Source organism: Squalius cephalus (genome assembly GCF_949319135.1).
Source record: "Squalius cephalus genome assembly, chromosome: 17".
In the NCBI taxonomy this organism is placed as follows: Eukaryota; Metazoa; Chordata; class Actinopteri; order Cypriniformes; family Leuciscidae; genus Squalius; species Squalius cephalus.
The window spans coordinates 10,401,576-10,419,255 of NC_137138.1; positions in this window are offsets into that span (position 1 = coordinate 10,401,576).

A 17,680-nucleotide genomic window follows, 5' to 3' on the forward strand; every position below is an offset into this window, starting at 1 on the left:
ACAAGTTTCATAAATTAAACTATAATGCTACCATTATCATCAATGAAGATGTGATACAATGAATATGTAACGCCTTTGTATTTCAGTATAACCCAAACCTGTCAATGAATCAGTGATTTGTGGCCATTCATACCAATGACCAAACCTCCAAAACTATAACTATAAAGTTTTAATAATAGTAGTTCTAATTCAATGAGAATAGGGAAGTCCAAACTATAATGATAATGACAGACAGTAACGATATTGTTGAATACACTTAATTTCAGCTGATAAATGACAAAACATTGACAGTATAATGATAATAATGATGATAATAATAAGTAGGCTATTTAAATTGTAAATTGTTTGGCTTCCTAAACACACCGGTGTGAATGTGATGTGAACTGAGGCACCAATTAAAGGGTTAGTTCACCCAAAAAGTGAAAATTCTGTCATCATTTACTCACCCTGATGTTTTTCCAAACCAATAAGACTTTCATTCATCTTCAAACACAAAAATCTTTTTGATGAAATCTGAGAGATTTCTGTCCCTCCAATGGCAGCTACGCAACTACCACTTTGGCGCTTCAAAAAGTTCATAAAGAGATCATAAATCTAATCCATATGAATTGAGCGGTTTAGTAAAAAAATTTTTTAAGAGACTCAATCGCTTTATATGATGAACAGATTGAATTTAGGCTTTTATTCACATATAAACATTCATCAACTGACACATCAGTCGGTAAACGGAAGCTCAAGCATGTTCGCTTGACGTGCGAGAACCAATGAAGTTCATCCTCGTGTTAAGCAGCACGTTTGAGCTTTTGCAAGAACCAATGAGGTTTGATCTTGCGCGCCAGGTTATGTTCGCTGATCAATGTTTAAATGTGAACACAACCTTTCAGACCAATTTTGTAAACCAGATTCAATGAGAAGATCACGCTCAAAAGAACGATTTGTTCAAGATAATATCATTACCAAAAAAAAAAAAAAAGAGGAGACTTTGAAGTCTGCCACCAATGCACCTCATACACACAAATTCACACTTATGGACAAACTACCGCGAACATAAGTCAGACACAAGCTGCCATCCTAGAGAAGGATGACTCCAATGTAATGCCAATCACAGCCCACACACCAATGCGAGCAGGCAGCCAGACAAACCGCCTCAATCACTCCAGTTTAACTTTAAACATTTAGCTCTCCTTTCACCCTAGCCTATCCACGACTGTCACACTAGTTCCTCTGAGAGACGGCAGTCCGGAGGGAGAGGGGGGTATATGGGGATGTCTAAACGTCCATTGATCATTGTGGATTCCAGCACATTCTCTCCTGTGTTTTCGCCGCTCTCTGCCTCTCTGTGGTGTCAGCCCAGACCCGAATCACTCAGACAACACCTTTGAAATGCACAATGGCTTTCCTGTGAATCAGCCGGGCCCTTTCACGGCTGTCTGCAGCCGATAACAGCCTCTACTGTGCCCTGGAGTTAACAATCTCAGCTAATAGACTTCTCCCCTGTCAATCACACTTCAAATTCCCAATAAGCCGCGCACACACACACACACACCAACCAACCTCCCACCTCAATTCTATGGTCCATCTCCTGATCAAAGCTCATCTGGTGAACAGTAAATATAGACACACACACACACACACACACACACACACGGACACGCAGTCACCAGGTGTCATACCGCACGCGAACAGAAGCATACACCCCGGTGAAAGTATGCTGCTGGGAAACAAACCACTCTGAGCCAATAGATAAGCTCTCAATAAACCCAGAGCAGTGGTACACCTCAACTCACCCTCGCTGATTCACCAACACCAGCGAGGCACAATACATTCTTAGTCAATCCCCCCTAAATGCATTGGATTAAGAAGGATTTATATTCGCCTCCCAAATAAATGTCATATAATTTAAGGTTCTGGGATTTATGCATGTGTTGACATGAACTAAATTTGGAATCGAAAGAACCAATGAAATAAGAGCGTGACTTATATATGCATAGACACAGATTTAGCCTAGTATCCACGAGTTGTCACTAAGTTCTGACTCAAACATATGGGTTATATGGGTTAACATAATATTATGTTATTATATTATTATACACATTTTTTTAACAGCGTGTATAATAATATAATAACATAATATGTAAAATATAACATGTTCTACATAATATTACATTTCAATAGGCTATATTTAAAATGTGTGTGTGTGTGTGTGTACATACAAAGAAAAACAAAACCAAATGTCCTATCAGGGCATTTCTGTGTCTTATGGATTAGATTATCTCTGCTAATAAAACGAGGAAATACATGCAGTTATAAACACGGATGGCCTGCCCCGGGCTTTTATCGCTCTTTATTTTTCTGGACAGATTGTAAACTCAGATTTCTGGCCGCATTTTAACAGGTTAGAGATACCCAGGGAGATTGAAACTTCTGTTCAAAAGTTCAATCTTTCCAGCCAAAAATGCAAATATGAATCTTTAATACTTTTCCTCCACACAAGGAATGCAATTTGGCTGTACATACTAGAATTTGTTAGCTACTGAATGTTTTGCACAGAGGGTGAAATGTAATATTTAGCTTTCCTGTACCATATGGGACCGTGGTTGGTGCATTACTCATTGAATGATGTTGCAAAAACGCATTCATTAATAAATGTGCAAATAAATGTAAGGCTCATACCCCCATAAATAACGACAGCCATTCTTTATGCCACAATAATGGTTAGCACAGCAATTTGAGCATTTGTGTTTGCCTATGTGTATGCATTGGGAAAAGTGTATAGTGAAGAAAGCATATTTGACTCAGACCTAATCATCATTTGAGGCTTCTCTCATATGCAGAAACTATTTTATATATTATTTTGTATTAATATAGGGTCTTGTTAGTCTTGCAGAAACAGACTTTTGACAGACGTTTACAATCTGGATTGGCTCAGTTATGCTCAGACTGACTCAAATATAAATTCAAAATTTAATCAAAAAACTTGACTGCAACAGCTGCGGCCAGCAGGGGAATTTTTGAGGGGAGGCTGATATGCAAATCAATATTAATCAAACAAATAAACGGTTGTAGATGGCTTATTTTTATACAGTTGTTGATAATTATGCTAACATAAACATATAATATCCCTACTGACATTCCGAAACAGTCCTGATAATGAATGACGACATGTTATTAATGTCTCTCCAAAGACCTTGTGAATATCACGCAGCGTCATATACAGAATATGATGATGATAAACATTTTTACGTGAATGAAAAGCCCCATTCCATCTTATCTACTCACCTATTCGAAGATGTACTTCATAATCTATTATGGAAAATGTATATGTCCCTGTCGTTCGGTTTTACTTGTTTACAGATACTTTAATTTGTATTTAATCGATACTGTGGTGGCCAAATTCAAAAGTTTCTGTCAACAGGCGGGTGATAGGCCTACTGGAAGCTGATTGGCTTACATGGTCAGCTCTGACAACTGATTGGTTATAAGGTATATGCGTAAAGGATGCGCATGCATGCGTTCACGTGCTATCGGGAATTTCCCGCTTCCCACTTCTGGAGTCGTAAAAAATAATAATTTAATAGTAAATAGTGATTACTAGCTCATCGCATTCAATTGACATATATAATAGATGATATATACAGATAAGATAGATAGATAGATAGATAGATAGATAGATAGATAGATAGATAGATAGATAGATAGATAGATAGATAGATAGATAGATAGATAGATAGATAGATAGATTATCTGTAGGCTATCACTTCCATTTCCAGGGATCATGAATCTTATTACAGCTGTTCTGTTTTGCACTGCACAAATGAAGATATGGCAGCACATATGGCAGATATACTTGTAAAACTTGTTAACTGTTTACTGTGGTTCATCCAGAACTGTTGATATACCTCAGATGATTTTATAGACCATTTTTGTTGTTTATCTGTTCTGAGTGTCACAATCTGAGTGTGGTTTATTCAAAATGCCACCGATCCAGATGTTACAAACTTGCCGCAAATATACTGTACTGAGATATGTCATGTTGTAGGGTTTGTGTTGATTTTTATTTTTTTTATTTTTTTTACTGTTTGCTTAATGCAATTTGCTTTTTTCTGCTATTAACTATTTGCTCCCTAAATTTGTCATAATATTATGTTAAGTCTTTATAAGGATATAATCTCTTCCTGTAACAGGCATATACAAAGGCAGCAAACAGACCCCCTGCTGATGGCAGAGTACTTTAGACCATCGGGCTGCAACACGCTAATGTATTGCTTTTGGGAACAATGTTCGAGATTCAGCCTGTCAAACAGGTGTTCCATGCAACTCTCTTTCCCAAAGGACTGATTATGTATGAGCAACAGATATTAAACTAATGAGTAGGCCTACTGGGTGTACGAAAGAGGAGCGGTGTGCATTGGTGAAGGGTCCATGCTTGTTTCAAGCACATGCACAGATTATCTCATCCTGTTCAGGGCCACACTCAACGAGTGGAAGAGGAGAAATCGAGGCAGATGATATATGACAAGTCATATTTTTAGCGAAGCAGAAGGACAGAGAGAACCTCCAGGGAGTGCTTGAAGATCTCGTCCTAAAGACTGTGGTCCATTCGCTCGCTTTTCCCTCTCTTTCACATCGTAGCTCCATGCATCTGCTCTCTGCAAGAATAATGAGCGAAGAGAGGAAAAAGATACCATGCTGGAGAGAAGACTGTGTGTGTGTGTTCCTCTGACAAACTGTTGTCCGTAAACAACCTCAAAGATAAACGTCTTCCATCTCATCTCCAAACACACTTGCACACAAAGATTTTCCCTGCCTTCTTGTTTGAAGAGAGCACTGCTTCATCCCCAAGTCTTCCAGCGGGACCTACTGGGGTGAGTTGGAGGCAACAGAAGAGGCTTTGAAACCATTCCAGAAAAATCATCCCAGACCTGCAGCAGAGCTTAAGAGGACACACACAGAAATGTCTCAGAGCTTTGTGGATGATGTGCAGTTTTTATTCCTTTTTTGACTAAATCAATGTTTGAAGTGTGAGTTTGAACCTCGTCTGAATAATGCTGGAGTAAATGTGCATAGAGGACTGATTAAATATGTGTAATTTTGCTCAAATATGTTAAAGGAAGTAGTAAATGTACCTCAGAGGTTTTATGACTGACAATATCAAAAGAATGTTGAAAAATAAAGGTGAATTATAGATGAATTCACACTGCCTCAGACCTGTCCATAAGACCCAAGTCTCAGCCTCAGATAAAGACAAAACAATGTCGCTATACAGTGACTTTGCTTTTAATCACTGCTACTGTAAATGTTGGAGGAGGCCGACAGCAAAGGCTCCTCTCATCAACAAACCGACCAATCAGAATAGATATTTAAATGATGCAACGTAATTTAAAGCATCCAAAATGGAGAATCGTGTTATTCCATATCAATGTGTAATGTGTAATGTAATCAGAATTATCGTTAATACTAGTTTCCTAGACTTTAAAACTTTACAACAGAGGAAAAAGAGAGAACTGATCAAATTGTCATGTAAGTAAAAGAGTTTCATCGCTGATTAAAAGACCATAACCTGCAAGGCACAGAGTAAAATACTTTTAAACAATGGGTACAAAATATTTCATACTAAGGAAATGTTCAAATTAAAAGCTGAAGGCAATGTTTTTTTACACAACTGTGTTTAACTTTGCAGTTTCAATCTCATTACGACGTGGGAAGCTCTGTTTGGCCCGCTTTTATGTAGGCTACTGGGGTATAATTATTTTGGAAGCAAATCATATTGTGCATTAAAATCACAGAGAATATGATGCACTGTTTGCCAGAACACACGCTCACGATTTACCTTTTTTATTTATTTTTTCTAGAAATTTTGACAAACAACAAGCTGTGACCTTTAAGTTCGTAGAGGCAGCATGGCTCTGATCACAGGGACTGGAAACATAGCCAGACTGAAATGTCAACCGTCCCTGCGGTTCCAGCACTGACGCAAAACTGCCAGAGAGCTACAGGGAAAGCCAGAGGAGAGAGACGGAGCGAGAGAGAGAGAGTGTGTGTGTGTGTACGTTGGCATGCGTTCCCCTGGCATGTGTGTTTGTGTGCGTGCGTACGGATGGCTAACAGAGACTTACCTGAGCTGCAGGCTCGTTCTTTGAGGCCCGGGCATGTCAGACAGCATTAAAGCAGGTATATGGTTGGGAGATTTCGACATCCCTTTAGAGAGCTGCAGGCTAAGTCATCCAATAGTGCACAAACTAGCCTCCATGCTTGCTGACCCCTCGCAACCAAACACAGATACAAAAACATCTTCATGTCTTCTCCTTTTCACTAAACACGGGTGTCAGTTTATGATGTACGGGGCTGAGAGCGTTTGAGAAATGGATTTTATGGACCTGTTGATAACATGGCAAATAACAAAACAAGCAATATAATAAAAGACAATGTTCAATAAAGTTAATACAAATTTTGATTTAATGTGCAATAAAAATTTCTAATGATTACAGCATGAAGTTGAACTTTTCACAGTGAACAATTCATCCATGCATGTTTAATTTAAAATAAAAAATGTATTGACTGAAATTAGTAATCAAAATGTCATGACATGATCTTCCAGTGAATCAACAGACTTCTGTCTGATGACATATGGCGGACTTCTCCAATCATTTCGTCCATAAAAAACCCCACCGGCTGTTTTTTTTTTTTTTTTTTTTTTCCAACCACAAACTTGCAATCACTGGATGACATACTGAACCAAGACCCCGCCCTACATTTTTTTTTATTTTTGTTACATTGTGACTTCAATATAAATAAAATACATAATAAAAGTCCCATTTTGAAACGTTTTTAATGATGTGTACTATATATACTAAGAATAAAATATCAAATATAGTGCAAATTAGCATACAATAAAATTGTGTTATTCACTTAAAATTTACCTATAAACTGACACACACCCAAGCCCTCTTCTTAGAGCAATAAAATATTCTTATATTGGTTGTGAAGACTGGATCGACATGGCTGCTACGTGAGGAAAATTTTTATATTTTTATCTTGAGAAAGTCTAAAATATTTTAGCTTTTGCTGTGTGGGCCACAGTTTGTCACTTCCTGTATGTGTTCTGTGTAAAATGGCCAAAATGTTGTTTTGGACCCACTGACTTTCATTGTAGGTGCTGTTCAAAATAACTCCTTTTGTGTTTCACACACCAAAAAGTCATACTGTACAGGTTTAGAATGACCAAATTTTTATTTTAACATCAAAGTAAACTATTCTTTCGCAAAAGAACATATATCTTTACAGATACTTTACAGGCTATTTACAGTTGCTGAGCAACTATCCAACTCTGTGATTTGATGTAGAATGTGCAGTCACAGGTGTGCATTTATCCTCATCATAACGGCCTCAAACACGGTTCATCCAATCAGAATGTAGAGTCAGAACTGTCCTTTATAAACCTAAATATTCCATTTCACAAATTCACGGTGTGTGAGTCTGTGATTTGCACTGATTCATCCTCTATTACTATAGTCTATGTTCAAACAGCGTGTGTGTGTGCGTGTGTCTGTGTCTAGAAAGCTTTTGAAAATGGGACGAGCAATCAATTATGGGCATCGCTTGGCAGCCGCTCAGAATGACAGGCCATTGTTAGTTTTCCTCCCTCCCTTTCTCTCTCTCTCTCTCTCTCTCTCTCTCTCTCTCTTCATCTGTCACATGTCTGCTAACCTCTCATGGGTTCTCTCTCTCATTCTACTGCCTTTCTACTCAACAGCTGCACGTCTAATGAAGCAGGGTCTAGCAGACCTGCAGAGAGAGCAAGAGAGAGAGAGAAAAAGTCCCCTGTTTGTCTTTGTATTGCAGGTGTGAGATGATGGGAACATTTAGTGTACCTGGCTGTAATTTGCTTGGGGGGGAAAAAAGGAAAGGCTTCTGTCAGTTCTCGGGTCCTCTGCGGTGAATGATAAGTCTCGCCGCCTCAGGGTCGGCTCCGATCGGCTCAATCAGCGCCAATGTAAACAGCGGGTTGCAAAAGCCGTGCTCAACTTTAGATTATAGACTTTCTTGCCATGATCTTGTCAAGGGCACGACATCAGGGGACGCCTGTTGCTTCCAGATGGCGGCGCATTTATCCCTCAATCTGTAAATAACAAAAAATGAATGAACGGATGAATGATTGAAAGGGTCATTCTACAAATAAACGACACATTCTCGCATAAATCCGGGTGATGCTGTGAACGTTAGCGGTGCAGCGGAGTGTCTGGGAGCGTAATTAACGCTTCCAGCGTGGTGTGCTTTACTTAGTGTTTGCATTGGTAATGTAACTTTGTCTTTTTAGGAGATCTCCCACTGTGCATTTAGCCTGAGTTGCCTGTGGCCATCAGGAACAGAGTCAGCACATGCAGCGGAAACACTATGAGAATCCTAGCATGCAGCTTTACCTTTACTAAACTGCTGATGTTGTAACCAAGCTGCCCCTTTAAGTGTCATTCAAAGTGCAAAAACAAATTTTACTCTAGTTTTTCAAATGTTTTTCTTTTTTGTCACTTTATTTTCATAGAGGCAGTAGAGAAGTGAGATACAGTACTCACAAACTTGCAAAGTCCATGTTGCAACAGGTAGTTCACAGCTGTTTTAAGGAGAAGAGCAAATTATTTAAGGCTGTATAATCAACATTGATTTGATAAAATACACAAATCATACCATGTTAATCAGTATTTGTCTAATTTTCCACTAAAAGCATCAAAACATTTATGCGATATATTGCATAATATATTGAAACTTGTTTTTGTCATTGCTAATTTGGTTGATTTCATTTCAGAGACTCTGTTCTGTTCCTGTTATATTATATTGTTCTGATTTTCCTGTGTTTATTTCCTCTTTTCTTTTCTCGATCCTCACCTTCTTTACTCAACACAGCCAAAACGTAACAGCTTTCAGCAAATATGCACCGCTGTTAAAAGGTTTGGGACCAGTATTTTGAAAATCTGTTTTGAAAAGTCTCTTATGCTCACGAAAGCAACATTTGTTTGATCAAAAATACAGTAAAATCAGTATATTACTACAATTTAAAACTGCTTTCAATTTTAAAATATTTAAAAATGTAAAATATTGAATTTTCAGCTGCATTACTTCTTCACATGATCCTTCAGAAATAATTCATGCTGATTTGCTACTCAAGAAACATTTCTTATCAAAGTTGAAAACAGTTTCATATTTTTCTCAGGATTCTTTGATGTATAGAGAGTTTAAAAGAACATCATTAATTTGAAATTGTTGTAACATCATAAATGTCTATTACTCACTTGATCAATTTAAAGCATCCTTGCTGAATAAAAGTGTTCATTTCTCTTTAAAAGTCTTTTTAACAAAATATATTTATAGTGTTAACACATTTATTTATTTTTTATTACATGGCTTGGTTGAATTTCAATGTAGAATGCGGTCTGTTATTTCTTGATAACAGACCGCTGCGAAGTATAACACACCGTTGCCATGAAAAACAGAGCGTTGCTATGGATGTGGATCGGACTATTTTCTTTAGCGGAAGCAATACAATCGTTTTTAAATCAATAAACTCCTTTTTAAATCAATATTTTGTGTCAAATTATTTATTTATTTTGAAGGTAGCCATGTAATAAGCGGGATAATGTATAGCGAGGCGGTTGTTATAGCGAATAACAACCCCTTCAGGCTGATTCAAGACCCCGACGCGACAGCCTGTCGGGGTTGTTATTCGCTATAACAACCGCCTCGCTATACATTATCCCTTACATAATTTTGTTTATTTGTTGCTTGGAATACTTTTTTTTTTTTTTTAAGTCTTAATACGTGTTGTGAATGGTTTAAGTCAATTTGTTTTGCTTTAGGGATTTAGATTTAGAAAATAAAGACAAAACTGATACTGATAATTACATATATTTATAGCTCCATTCTAAGTGTGTCAAAAATTTTTTTTATTTAAGTATATTTATATTTATTTTAAGACAAAGTTACCACTGGAAACTCTTGAGAACAACCTGCAAGAAATCCACTGGGTCATCTTCCACTGGTTTGTCTGGAGATAAGAGCGAGTGGACCTGTTAAAATGGATTCAAGTTTAGCATGAAGGGGGAAAAACATGCAGTGGGAATGAATTAATTTGTCCTACTGTTGCATTTGCAAAAGCAATATTTAATAGTCCTTTGCAATTCAAATGCCTTGGCTCTTGAATAGATGCATTGGAGTGCAAAGAAAAAACAAATGTGTTGTTTTTACTTATTTGTATTTTCAGCCGCAGCATTCATTTCCATTTCTCTTCTTGTTCTCTCTCGATTCGCTATTGTTGAGTTCATTAGTATGCTTGTAAGCATGCACAATCAAAATGGAAAGAGAAAGAGAAGACACAATGTGGAGGACCTTTGCGTCCACCCCTCGCAGCGCTGGAGGTGAAACAGGGTTCAAGGATGCTGGTGGGCGCAGCAGGTGAGGACGAGACCCCACCCATCCAAATCATTCACCACTCTTTTCAGCCATCCCTTGTCCATCTCCCTCTCTTTCCGTCTATCTTTTTCTCTCCTGCATGTCTGCGTCCATCAGCGAAGCGTCCGCTGGGACCGACGTGTTTTGACAGATGCTCATTCTGTCTTGGCACATCTCACAGGATGGTATGGCACTTGTCATCCTGATAAGAGAGAGAGAGAAAGAGAGAGAGAGAGGGCAAAGAAATATGTGATTTAGAAAACAAAAGCCTTTCCTACTAACCAAGGCCATATCTTTTTCTCCCTTTCCCTCTCTTGCATCCTCAGGGTTTATTAAATGCTAGCATAATGGGAGAGATAATAAAACCATGGTGCTAAAGAAACGGACAGTCATACTTTGTGATTCAGCACTCTTTGTAGTGATAATGTGCTCTTGCTTTCACTTTGCATTGAGAGGTTATTACACTATCAAGGTGGCTGGAAATGGTCTTATTCGAAGATGGTGGGATTTAAAGGGACAGTTTATCCAAAAATGAAATTGTAGTCATAATTTACTGACTGTCATGTTATATATTGTTAAATATTGTCAAACCCATATGATTTAAAAAAAAATTAAAAAAGAACATTCTGGAAACTCTTTTCACTAAAATCAAAACTGAGTGAGGACTGGGGCTGCCAAGAAAAAAACAAATACAAAATTGTCATAAAAGTAGTCCATATAACTTGTGCATTATACATAAACACTACTGTTCAAAAATTTGGGGTCAGAAGTCATTAAAAATTTGCATTTTCAGTTGAATTTGGGGAAACCGTTGAGCTATTTCAATTACTTTTGTTTGATTTGTTCATTGCAATCAGCTGAAAGTCTGTAAAGTTTGCCAATAAACCTGATTTACAATGGGGGGTTCAATAATTATGATTACAACTGTATGCATGTGCCTTTCATTGCATTTGCGGTAGACAATTGGTAATTTTATAGTGTTAAACATGGCTTTCCCTTTGTTAGCGCTTTGAGCTAACCTCATTTTGACACCATTGAAGCTAGACACCACTTGAAATTGATTTCAAACCAAAGCGTATCCAACACATTTAGGTTATCACTCTATTTTTCCACACAAAACTGCCAGCATACATGATAAGTAAATAATTAAAATATATATATATTTTTGGGTGAACTATGCCAGTCGATACACTTTTTCACTTTCTGTCTTGCATGTCTTTTTCTACACTCTACTGTTATGCATATGTATGTGTATGTGTATGTGTGAATGAACGCGTGTATATGTGACCTCCCCCCGGGGTCAGAGCTGTCTGTGCTCTACCTGTTTGCATGCACCCCCTCTTCTAGCCCGAGGCCGATTCACACTCCCCAGGAGCATGTGACAGCCTGGGTGTACCCGCCTCGGCCAATCAGAGTTCTTCACCCGAAGGGCAATACAGGATGTGACAATAGAGTGAGCTGCAGGTCATGCAAGAAGTCTGCTGCATGCAGCCTGCTGACAGATCTAGTATACTGATGTACCTTGGCAGAATTGGGCTCCATCTCACTGAACACTTCCACCAGAATTTGATGAGTAGGCCTCTTATGCATGCAGAAAGCAGAAAGAGCTCTCTGGGCGATCAACCGTGGACTTTTTTTTCAAAAATGTTCTTTAGAATGTTTGTACCGGCTTGTAGTGGCTTTCTTTGCTGTCTTGCGAAAACAAATACTTGCGTTCCACTTCACCTCAGGTGAAATTACAGTGTTCGCAAGGCAGTGCTGTATTAAAATCACTCATACTTTCTTATTCTCTTTCTTCTCCCACGGTTTTCTTCAATGAATTCACCTTGAACCGCTAAGATGTTGTTTTGGAGATAATTTCAATCTTATGTGTGCATTGTGTGCTATACGGATGAGAACTGAACTGAGCTGGACAACGGCATCACTGTTTTCTACAGAGCTGCTTTATAGCTGAATTGAACTCATTTCATATTTTATGATCTTGTTATTGATTGGAACTGAATCAACACTGAACTGACCTCAGCTGAACAATGACACTATTTTCTTTCTTGCAGCAGAATTAAACTCTGTTTGCATCGCTGAATCATTATTTTTCTGTTTATCCCTGCAAAGCTGTATTGTATAAAGTGCTATATAAATAAAGGTGACTTGACTTGCAAATATTACAATATCATTGCTGTCATATAGATTGAAATTGTTGAATTTTATAAGTCTTATACATGAAGTATATCATTTGATATCCTTAGATTCTTGACTAAGATAATTAAATGTTCAGTATTCAAGACAGACAGTGATGATGCCATATATTAAATAGAGAATCTTCCTTACATTCATTTTTCCATCTACAATACCAGTCAAAAGTTTGGGGTCAGTAAGATTTTTAATATTTTGATAGAAGTCTCTTATGCTCTCTAAGGCTGCATTATTTGATCAAAATAGTAAAAACAGCAATATTGTGAAATATTATGAATTTTTGTATTTATTTTTTATTTTTATTTTTACATAAACTGTATAACAGCATCACTAATCCAGTCTTCATTGTCACATTCAGAAATCATTCTAATATGCTGATTTGATGCTAAAAAAAAAAACATTGAAAACTGTTGTGCTGCTTTATTTTTTTGTGAAAGACTTTTTTGTCATGATTCTTTAATGAATATGAAGTTCATAAGAACAGCATTGATTTGAAATAGAAATATTTTGTAACAAAGTGAAAGCCTTTACAGTTGCTTTTAATCAATGTAATGCATTTCTGCTGAATAAAATGTTAATTTATTTTTAAAAATGACCCCAAACTTTTGAACAATAGCATATTTCTCTGACTTTTGCTGGTGACACCAAAGCACTGCATTCAAACTACCTCTTTTTTCCTGCTGCAAATGTATCTTTCAAATATAACTAATGCTAATTCAATATTTGGCCTAATATGGCTGGTTACAGTACATTATTGTTACACACTATTGCCCATGCATTCACAAAATAATGTACATAATAGAATAACATTTTATATACAACTTATTGGGTCATCCAGTCAGCAATTGATATCTGAGACTGTGAAGCAAAACCAACTGAGAACATCATCCTTACGGAATTCTCCAAAATGAGGTCTGGGGATAAACTGAGAGTTAAAGAAACATGTGAAAGGAGGTCAAAACGATATGAGAGAGCCTTTTTCATGATGTGCAGTAAAGTGCCGTAACCTGTTTAGTCAGGACCTTTGCCATTGTTTAAGGGTTTTGTAAAAAATATAAGAATGGAAACACATGCACTCTATTACATCATACTACATGCACACCCCCACACACTCTCTCATGTGCAATAGTGTCTCAAGGCGACATGGTCTTGGCTATGAATCAGGAAATCTGACTCACTCTGAATGGTTGACTTCTTCATGTATAACGTCAGTCCAGGGGCACAGAGGACCCTTTATGCATCATCTCACACACACACACACACACACACACACACACACACACACACACACACACACACACACACACACACACACACACGGTTTTCAAGTTTTATGGGGACATTCCATAGACATAATAATTTTTATACTGTACAAACTGTATATTCTATCCCCTACCCCTAAACCTAGAAAACTTTCTGCATTTTTACATTTTCAAAAAATATCTCTTAGTGTGATTTATAAGCTGTTTTCCTCATGGGGACCAAAAAATGTCCCCACAAGGACAAGGGATTTGGATATTGACATTTTTTTGGGGGGACATTTTTGTCCCCATAATGTAGGGTTTACCATGACCACACACACACACAGACAGTGAGAAAGAAACAGCGAGAGAGAGAGAGAGAGAGAGAGAGAGAGAGAGAGAGAGAGAGAGAGAGAGAGAGAGAGAGAGAGAGAGAGAGAAAGCAGAGAGAGACAGAGGATAAAAAGACATATAGATGTAAAAAGACTAACTCTCAGGCTCAATGTTAAAAGTACATTTGCGGTGGCGGGACAAAAGGAAGTGCCGTCGAGATGGGAGGGATAAAAAGGTCAAGGTCAACCTCATCTCCACCTCATCCTCTAAAACCCATCTCACTTCAATCTCACCAATTCAAGCCGCGGGTCCAACACTTCCATTCAAATTCCAAAACCAATCTCCAATAGAGGATTCCATCTCCGCAGGTCCGACCGCCCACAAACAGGATTCTGCCTCACGTTGAGGCACATGTTAAAGGTGGCCTTGAGGAGACGGGGTGAATCTTCAGTTTGATGCCACACCTCTGCAGAACAGGTGTGCAAAACGCAAGGGAAAATGAAAGGAAAATGAAAGAAAATGCATCTGAAATGAGGATGTGTGAAGGATGAATGAAGGTCTGAGTGGCAGAACACTATTAAAATTATGTTATCCGGCCTTCGAACGATATAGGCAATTCCATGTGCTTCAGTTTATATTAATATGTGGCCAAGAAATAGTTTTGAAGTGTGGAGGTTGGGGACATGCTTATGTCATGAAATGGCTAATGAATATTAATTACATTAAGGTCAAATATTAGAGTTCAGCTTCTGTTAGAGTCAAGCGTGCCGCACAAGCCCTGAAAAGTGAAGCCAAAACGTCTCGATCGCCCCCCGGTGACTGGTCCTAGTATAGGTCATAAGCCCCTCCTCCCCGTGTTATTCAACGGGACGCGAGACCAACTAAACAATTAAATTACACTTCAAATATCTTTTTTCCAAAGGTGGTTTCTTTCATTTGCTGTCGTTTTCATCACGCTGATGTAAGTTCAAGTGTCTGTTTCAAAAATAAGTTGTTTTTTAGTTAGTTACGTGATGCGGTGGTGTAACGTCATGATTGACAGCTGTGATTGACAGGTTCTCCGAGCGAAGTAGTCACTGAAGCACCAACGGACATTTTTTTCGGGATCTTCGGAGGACTGAGGAGATTGTATTTACTTTATTTTAACAAGCCTCTTGTCGTACTGCAATCAATTTTTTAAAAAGTGTGCAGAATGCACTTTCCCTGCGAGAGTGAGGGCGGAGCGTTGATTTCGCGGCTTTACTTCCTGCTCACGACTGCGCAGGTCTGGTCCCGAAATCGCTACTGCGCAGACTCAAGTTCCAATATGTCAGCGCCATATCGGGACTCTGGCGGCTTCAGTTCTCATCAATGGAAGAGAGCGAAGGGGCGTCGTCCATCTTTTTTTACAGTCTATGGTTAGAGTACAGCAACTCTTCAATTAGAGTAGCTGAGGTATAGCAAACAGAATGTAGAGATAATTTAAAAATTCTCATTTAAAAGTATTTTTTTCTTTTCTTAGTAGGCCTATGCTCATAATCATTTAAAAGATCATAATACTTTATTGAATATATTAAATGATAAATAATTCAAATTTGGATGTCAATGTTTATAATTTTAACATCTGAAAACAATGTGGCAGACAATTTGTGGTGCTATATGTCAGAATTAAAATATGGCTATGTTAATTGTTTTGACAGAACTTAGTTTAAAAGAAAATGTTTCTAATTAGCAGAGAAAGAATGTATTCTACATATCATGGAATGAATAGCCATAGTTAAGTCTAAATGAAGGATGGAATTATTACCCCGCTCCACTTGTGTTGAAATAATAAACATTTTAATTACAATATAAACTCCTCTTCTGATATTACCATTGAAATTGAAATTCAACATTCTCTTGGGTGTGGCCAATTCAAATAAAATAATATTGGCAATGCAAGCAATCAAACAAACTAAATTCATTCATTCATTAATTCACTCACTCACTCACTCATCAATAGTACCTTGACTGTAGTTTACCTACTTTAAATCACGAACAGTTTGGCAAGTAGCTCCCCCCAACATTGCTCACATGGACCTTTAGGTCACACAAACCCTGAAAATGCAAAGATAGCACACAAACTAAACATATAAAATGTGTGGCATGAACATCCACACACATTCGAACACCGATATGAATATTTGATACTCTAATGTATTCAGTACACTGTGCATATGATGCATAGCATGCAAAGAATATTGGCAGCATAACATGAATAGACATCAAAACAATGGGACTGAATATTTTTCCATATTGAATCATGGAGCTGCACTCAGTCACTCACCATCCAGAGACAGACAAGATGGGCAGCACTAGGGTGTGCTTCTGAATGTTTTTATTACCTTGTCTTTCCCAGTAACATTTTGTGCCCTTTTTTTTTTTTTTTTTCTTTTTTTTTCTTGGCCACTATAAAACAATTCAGAGCTGCTACATACTTCATATCCAATCTCGCAAAACAGACTCCTGACTATTGGCATAAAATCTGGCACGTAGCTTATTCTGAAGAAAAAGAAAAAGCCGGCAGGACATTTAAATAAACAACTTAACAAAACAAAATAAACGTTTTTTGACTTTTTTTTCAACTGTGCATATGTTTTAAGCACTAAATATTTCACAGATTTAATTCTGAAAACAAAAAGGTATTTTGTGCCTTCACTACCTGTGCTCGTAGAATAATTTTTTCTTTTTGGCAAACTCTAAAACACAAGCCTGGCCATTTGTGGTTCTTGCAAAACTCTTTTATGAAGGCATGGTGCCATAAGCCTTGCAAAGTTTGGCAAAGCCATACTATTTATTTTTTTTCTCAAAGACGTACTTGCTGTAACAGCCAGCTAACTTTTAAATAGAACTGCAAAAAAAAAACAAAAAAAAAAACAAAAAAAAAAAAACAATCCAATTATATTATAAAGCTGTGTCCAATGTGTTTTGGTCAAAAAAGGCCAAAAGGATCTTCAAAACCAATTTTGCTTTATATATATATATATATATATATATATAGCCCAGATTTTCAATGTGGTCTCAAACTTCTGAACCCCACTACACGGTGATAAAAATACACAACTTTTGACCTTAAGGTGGTTTTGAGGCTGAGAAGGTTAGACAAATCTTTTTGCTCCAGTAATACTGAAAGATTTACTTCATAAAAAATGAAAAAGAAAGTGTATAATATTCCAGAAATTCAAAGAATGACCCCATATGCACTCACAGATGTCTGGACTGAGCCCCGAATACCCCCTGATCCTAGAACCGTCCTGCTGCTGAGCACTTTATATACTTAGTCAATCAAATTTTTATGCATACACTTGTCAAGAGAGAAAACAGTCTTTCCTTCTTTTTCTGCCGTACAGTGGACAGAGTGAGAGAGCAGTCAGATAGATGGACAGACAGTGGTTGAAGGCAATCTGAAAGCACTTGAGGACAAAATGAGGCTTGGTGAGGGCTGCAATCATGGT